General features: G+C 36.2%; 1 long non-coding RNA gene across 1 annotated transcript; it reads left to right on the top strand.

The window, feature by feature from the left end:
* Nucleotides 1–253: 253 nt before the first annotated feature.
* On the top strand, nucleotides 254–7,286 carry LOC138107166 (uncharacterized). Its single transcript, XR_011149273.1, has 4 exons — nucleotides 254–338; nucleotides 1,463–1,585; nucleotides 6,726–6,937; nucleotides 7,096–7,286. It is a non-coding gene; the product is annotated as an uncharacterized lncRNA (long non-coding RNA).
* Nucleotides 7,287–8,078: the final 792 nt, after the last annotated feature.

Below are 8,078 nucleotides of genomic sequence, written 5' to 3'. Positions count from 1 at the left end.
ACTTAGAGCATGCAGCTAGAGGGAAAAACAAGCACTAACACTCCTGTAACACAGCTTGGAAAAGAAACAGGTCCCAAGCCTGGGCTTAACTGGAGGCCTGGGGCAGTAGGTGTGGGTGGAACTCCCAGGTGAAGCCAGTCAGGGCCATAAAGGCCAACCAGTGGCCTGATGGTGTCATCCTTTCCTGGATTCAACTGCATAATAATCGCCCCAATGGGCTCAAACAAGGTTAGCATATTAAAAGAATGTATCTCATTAATTTCATCCTCACTGTTCCAATATCACCTAAAAAAAGTGATTCTGCCACAAAATATGGTGGACATAAAAGGTTTCTGGTGGTAAGTTTGCTCCATCTAGGTTATATTCATTTTATATGCTTGCTTCTTGCAAATATTAGGAGAGTGATTTTTTTTCCCCCAGGAAAATTTCCAGTAAGCTTATTTCATTATAGTACACAAGAAGCTAGAAAAAATATTTTTGAGAAAAAATGAAATAGAGCAAGAAAGCATTCTGCTCAAGGTGTTAACTAGATATATATATACATATATAAAGCCCCCAAATTTTACTGCTATTTTTGCAGAAAAGCCTAAGTTGGTCCATAATCAATTACAGATGTAAGTAAGAATGTTTCTTAATTATGCTACCAACATTTAACTGATTAATATTCTCCCTCAATTTGATCCACAAGCATTCCTATGGCATGTACAAAAACAGCAGAAAATGCTTACTTAGTTCTTTACATATGTAGGGACTTCTTATATTATTGATGAAAGAACCAGGTCACTTCTTCCAATAAAATTAATAGAAAACTTAATATGAGTGATGGAAAATATTAATCTTCCAAACCTGTTGGCAGAAAGTGGGTCTGCAAAGATCTTCCTCTCCCCAGTTGTTTTTTAAGCTCAAAATCTGAAATAATGTTGATGGTCATTTTGTGCATATTCTAAGAAAGATATGTAAGAACACTCCCTATTACCTGGGAGTTATGTAATTTTCAAAATGTTCCAGTTTGTGCCAGTAGTTTGGAAACCCTTCTAGCTATTATACCAAGAATTATATTTGTAATCAATACAAAGTAGTTATTCATACAGCTTCTTATTGGGGAGAGCGCAGAGGGACTCACAAAATCTAAGTAGTGGTTAGGGGTGATTATTAAGTTAACAGGGAAATAGAATATATTAAAAACAGATTAGGTTGAGTTTTTCTACTGAGATAGGTCCCTAAATTTTCACTGAGATGAGGCAGAAGTTTAGTCTGTAACTAGCTAATGCTCAAATTGTTGCTTTCCTAAGCTGCAGTAAAGCAAATCTTAGTTAGCTTCCAAAAATCTAAAAGCACTAACATGGAAATAGCCAAAAAGAATTATAGGAATACAGCAAATCAAAATTCATCTTTGTGCCACTGTAAGCTCAAAAGAGTTGTTTACAATGCCTGTATTGATTTTTCCATTTTTCCTTAACAGTGTTGACAAACTTTTGGAGCCATCACTGTAATATTGCAAAAATGACCAGCCCAGATTTCACGTGTGAAGTTTTCCACTGTATTTTTCTCAATTCATCCTATTAGTTGCTTGCCAAACTTTCTGGTAAAATTTCTTTACTTATTTGGGGCTATGCGGACTTTCTCATAGACTTTTTGATTCATCTGTTTAATATAAAAATAATTTTGCCCATAAGCTCAATTTTTTTTGGTAGAATGCCTGGTGACTAACAAAAAAGCAACAAACAAACAGAATGAAAACACAGCACACACACGTATGCCGCCCCATTTTTATTTTTTCTGATTTTGCTTGGTTGCTATTTTACTTCAAAGAGGCAGCAATTTCGAATAACTCTTACAACCACTCTAGCCTTTTTTTTCCCCCTTTCTGCCTAACCTGTTTACATGCTAGTCAGACTAGCTGTCACTTCACTTTAACAGCAAATGTACCTGAACAAAGTGTATTGTAACTAAGCTGAGCTCCTCTCCTTCCTCCAGCAGCTCTGGAGTTCCACAGCACATTTTTCACTTAAGTCTTCTGCCCCACAAGTCAGTCCTATATTGGCATGCTGGAGATTCAGAGATAGAAAAAATTAGCAGCCAAGACAATGTGTGGTGTTCTTTTTCTGTCTCATACTGCAGGATAGAGTCATCCTAATGTATTTAATACAGTCTTAACAAGAAGAAAACCTTAAAGAAATCAAAATAAAGAATTTGTGGGCGAAGGAGCAGAGGACAAAGCAGAGTGTTTTCATAGAAATCAACTTGTGTAACTTTAGTAAGAGACTTATTTAATAAGTGATAGCTTGAAGAGGGGAAGACTTTGAGGCTTTATCAAGAAGACCCAGTAAAGTCTCTCTGACATTGTGAATGGAGGGGAAATCTGTGTTGAAGAAAGTGTCAAAATGTAACAAACTCCTCACAAAAACTAAGAGAGCACCAACACAACTTATCTATACCTGGTCCCATAAGGCATTATGGTCTGATCTGGTCTTCATGATTTGGACACGAAAGAAGGCCCTCACACTGCAGGTCACAGAGTAAGCCCATTGGTATTATTACCTCTCATTGCAGCAGCTGCAGCTCTTCCCACTGTCAGCAAAACTTTGGCAGAAACCAGAGCAGAAATAGCTCTGCTCCTCTCCTGACAGCTCCAGCTCTAAGGAATGGGCACTCTGGGAATCAAGGTTGCTTGAAGATGTTCTCACTGTCAGGAAGATTGCTCTGCAGAAATATACTGTCAACACTGGAAACATGCACTGAGATTAGCCTCCAAACCCCACACAGTTGCTTTACTACTGTGTTGTCTAAAAGAGGCCAAGAAGGGGACACAGAGGATTGCCCTCCTTTTCATCCACCACGAAAAACATGGGCTTGATTCCTGACTGAAAGCAGTCAGTGCTCTCTGGATGCACCACTTTCTAAAAATGCTGTTGTATAAAGCAGGGGCTTTCTGAAAAAAAAAGCCGAACCACAGTGAGCAGCTGAAGCAATTTTTGTATGGAAGCAAAAAATATCTGAGTCTGCATCTTGTCATGCCTAAAAGAGTGCTGGAGAATAATATGGAATATGGAAGAGTGACTTCTGCTGACATCCTGGGTCCCTGGTGCCCTTTCAGTCTCAGCTAGCAAGGAAGTCCACAGTCCAGTGGCACAGTGTTGTGGGGAATAGGGAAGTAGGGAGGGCAGCCATAACTGTCTTTCTCCAGGTCTTTGAGCAGGAATAGAGACAAAGGAGGCACAGCAGAGAGGTATTACATCATATTATTCCTGCAACTATATCCAACTACTCAGCTAATTCCCTTCAGCTGATCTGACAGAAGATTATACCCTCAGGAGGTTTTGTTAATTACCTGAAACACCCTTTAGAAGTATGTAAAGATCAGGGATTAGTTAAGCTGCCTCACAGAAAAGTGCAAACAGTAAAAATATCAGTCCAAGTGGAACATCATTAGTGTCTGAAGCCATGTTGGGCTACTGAGTTTTGAACTAGGCCTTGAAAATCCTAGTTAGGGATTCTCAGGATTCAAATAAAGACTTAGACTGGAGAACTGAAAAGAAGGCAGTATACTAATCAAATTTATGAGTTATTTAAAGCTTGGGAAATGAAACATTAAACATATTTCAGGAAAAGAATAATAATAAGAGCTTGGCAAATTGAAAAAATTAGACTAGAATCAATTATGTAGTTGAATAAAGATGTATACAGACACTTAAATAGAGACAAATAATGAGTTCTGAGGAAACAGTAGAAATAGAGGATAACTATCTCAATGCCAAGATCTTGGATCACAGATTATACTTCAAAACAGGCGACAAGAAAGCAAATGGAGATTTAAATTACATTATTAGGAGCATTATGTGTAAAATCAGCAATTAGTATACTTCCCTTTATTATACACTGTTAAGGGCCCAGACTCAACCCTTTTGACTCAGTTCCAAAAGAGAACAAAGAAAGTAGAGTTCACAACCTTGAATGACAAAGAGTGATTAAAAGTTAGGAAAGTGAAGCTGATGATAAAAGACCATGCATAGAGTCAAGAAAAGGTAACTCAGGAAGAACAAATTGTCAGGAAATAACAATAAGGATGTTATAAAAAGGCTTCAAATATTCTGACTTCTCAGAGAGGACAAGAAAAAAATAAAATGTGCTTTAGTTAAATTGCAACACACATATTCTGTTTAAACATTAGGGAAGGCAATTCTCAAATGCCAAAAAGTTAGCATAGTGCTAGATATTATTGTAAAAAGGTCATGTATCTACCCAGAGACTTAGAAAAGAATAGAAATATCAAACAAATGCAATGTGAGCATTCTCATATGAGATTGCTGTTACATGTCCCTTGCTATAAGATTCTAAATGAAAGAGGAAGGTATGTCTTTTTCTTAAAACAATGAGTAATTTGTCATTTAATGAGGTAACTTTTTAAGAAAAAACTAAGAATAGAAACACATACTCTCTATAATATGATTCCTTCAGAAACAATTTTAGAATAAGTCTGCATTAATGTTATATAGATTTTGATTTGATCAACAATTCATGATTGTGGTACACTCTGTTCTAGTTATCTTGGAGAGCTGGTAAGGCAAATCTTATGAAGTTCATGAACTTGATGTAAAAAAATCTAAGTAAGCAATTTCCTAACATGTGACATGTTTGAATTCAAGTGTAGTTTACATAATTTCAATTGCTTGGAAAAAAAATTATGATGAACTGTATTTATTTTAAGGGTGACCACATGTTCATAAGTAACTACTTACATAATTTCTGAAGGGTATGTATTTATTATTTTGATGTAAACTGTAACAGCCTTCACTCCAGAATAACCCTTTCAAGGAATATTTTGAAGGCAAGCAGACCACAGATCCTTGACCATAATTAACAAGTAAGCCTGCATGATTCCTTAAAAATTTAAAAAACAATATTAATTGCTTTTGACTGGAACAAATAGCAATGCTCATGTTGCCTGGCAATTTAGACAACTCTGTCCTCATACCACCTTGCTTTCCTCCCTCTAAAACCTGCAACTGTGAGTGTTTTAAACTTAAATCCTATTTAGTGTTTGAAATCCAGGATACCATTCCTGAGTGCATTTGTTGAGTAAAAAAAATGCATGAAGTGTAGGAGGATGAGAGGTTCTATGAAGGTAGGTGAACCAGACAGGGTGTAGGGAAGTTATGATCTGACATCACTTTGTAGGACATTTATCTCTATAGTAAGGGACTGTTCTCTAAATTGAAATGGAGTAGTAATTTAAATCTACACACTACTCAGATGTGCCTTTTAATTTTAACTAAAAGCCCCAACAAATTCTCAGAATTCCAGAAAATCCCATCCTGAAATGGAATTTAGAAGCCCTAGAAATAACCATTTTTAATATCCAAAAATATATGCAGGGTGAAAAAATTTATCAGTGACGTCCGTCTCAGTAAAAATCATTGCAAGCAGAGATTCCTAATCAAATCACAGGCAATTATCTAAAAATTGTTTTACTGTAAGACTAAAAAGAGGAATCTCATGAATAATTTCAACTATAATTTATAATTCAGCAGATGCATGGTGCAGCTCATGTACCACAACTGCACACAAAATTATAGCCTCCAAAATCTTGATGCCCAGTTTATGGCTCGGTTCTGCAAGGAGGAATGAAGAATTCTGTGTGGTAAAGTTGTACAATTTCAACACCTATCGAGTTGTCCACATACTGTACCAGGCTTAGAAATTTATCAGGCATGAAAGCAGAATAAAAAATAAGGACGTATATCACACATGTCAGCTATTTAATAATGTACTTTATCCTACTAAGTTCATATTCTAAAGATAGTGACATCCCAGCAATACATGAATCATTCTCTCAGCACTTTTTCCTAATCTTAAATCTTTGCTCAGTGGAAGTGAAAACACTGCCAATTTTTTTGTGCAGATTCATAAAGAATGAGGATTAGCAAAGTGTCAGTTAAGAAGGTGATACTGTACTCTGTGAGATGATGTGAAATCAGAAAGGATCATCTGCTATTCTTTGCATAGTTGCAAAATAGGTTTGGCCACTATTTCCCATATGTCTCTTAAAAGACCAATTATAATCTCAGACAATGTTTTCTTTTGTCTGAAAATTATGACTTCCACATAATAATATCTCTTCACTGTTTGGGTTTGTTTTTTTTTTTTTTTTCACAACTGTGAAAACGTTTAATTGAAATTCTGGTTTAAGAATTCACATCAATATTAATAAAAACAAAAAAAGGTAAATATTAAAAAGCAATAGAATATCACCCTAGATACTGAAGTTCAGTTTACTTATTATTATTTAAACAACTTTAGGGGAGGCAAGTACCTATTTATTATTGAAGAAGATATTAGCCCCACATATTCTGCAGCTGAGACCAAGGGGATTCTTGCAGTTAGTCAGAAATTGTTACTCTCATGAATATTTTACAAGGTTTTAGGAGTTTTTCTGCAAACTATGTTACGGTGAACAGCAGATAAAACTCAGTCAGTAGACTGAGTTTTGAGTACAAGTCCTATGAAACATATAAGTGTCAGAAAAAGTACACAATGTGAAGACAAAACAAGGTAAAATACTCAGAATGAGTTAAACAGTGGAAGAAAAGACCTGCAGAACTATATTCTTTAACTTGGTAGAATAAACGATTTAATCTGTCTTGTGTAAATTTGAATTGGTTTAGTCATCAAAGAGGCAGGTTTCTCTTTAACATCTCACACTGCCATGTCTTAATTTACTGCAGGAAAGAAAGAACTTCTGATGAACACATCTGTTGTACCTGCCAGACTAAATTAGGCAGCATTTCTTACTACAGAACTCACAGACTCAGCCAAGATTTGTCGAAATGTAGCAGAGAATCTATGAAGATGACAAGTTGCCAAGAGCGAGATTTCTTCTTTGTCCAGAAGCTGAAAAATTTGTTTCTGTCATCACCATGCAATGACATTGTCTCAGGTCAGAGGGGAGGGAGAGGAGACTCTGCTTCTGCCTGAGCTCCAGCCTGGGCATAAATGTACAACTTACAGCTCTAATAAGAACAGTGGCCAAAAGAGTAACTGGAAATATTTCGTGTGTCTCTGGGTGTTTGTGTATGTGTGTGTTTGTATTTGCAGAAGCAGGAGCTGAGGAAGAACAGCATTTTTCATGAATCAAAGTCATTAAAGCAAACACCTTTTTCATTCAAAATTCTTCATCCAAACTGTTTGGAAAAAAAAAATTCTTAAGTTAGCTGTGAAATAAACACTCAGAAGGTAAAAAACACAAGTTAAGACATTATTAAACAACAGAGTGCAGGAATAACACAATACTGGGAGGGCATTTTGTAATTTTTTATTGCTTTATGACCACCTAAGAAAGGTGGTTGACAGCAGGAAGCAGAAGAATGAAAAATCAAGAAATTTGAAGTGGTTTAATATATGTTACTGAAGAAAAAGGAATATTCCTGGTGAAGATATAGTGCAAACACAGGCTAAGAGGTCAATGTGAAAATAAGCATATCAATCAACTCATTGACACAAATAGTTCTGGACATGGAGGTAAGATATTGTCTCTGACCTGGTGCCCCAAGTAGTTCATCTGGGTCTTCTGTGATTAGGTATTAAACAAGCATGCTTAAATCTTTTTTTTTTTTAGAAATATTATTCTCAAACAATCCTGGTGGACTTTACTCAGAATTTTACTTCATTCAGGTAATTTAGCAGCTTGTCAAAGAACAGGCCAGTGAGGCAACCACCCACCCAACTCAGAGAACAGATGGCTTTTCTTAGGCAAGTAGGATGTAGCCAAGTGTCCTCAACTGTTGTTGGGGAAGGGGGGAAGAATTGCATTTATTTTCTCTATCTCTTTATCACCAAAATTTGATGTGCCTTAAGAGTGAATGGTGTGGTCCTGAAATATCCTCACATCTTTAAAGAATTTACTTCAAAAGGCTACATTTCCCAAAATGCAACCAAAAAAAAAGTTTGCAAAATACTAGGAACTTCTCCTCTAAAAGCATAGAGAATTGTTTGCTTGTGGAGCAAATCTGAAAAACAGTAGATGCTGACTGAAGTCTCCCAAATAGTGCCCTGTCTGATTTTCTGAATGTGCACAGGAG

The sequence above is a fragment of the Aphelocoma coerulescens genome, chromosome 3, assembly GCF_041296385.1.
Source record: "Aphelocoma coerulescens isolate FSJ_1873_10779 chromosome 3, UR_Acoe_1.0, whole genome shotgun sequence".
Lineage (NCBI taxonomy): Eukaryota > Metazoa > Chordata > Aves > Passeriformes > Corvidae > Aphelocoma > Aphelocoma coerulescens.
The sequence above is the reverse complement of the archived record's forward strand: the minus strand, read 5'-3'. Positions and strand labels throughout refer to the sequence as shown.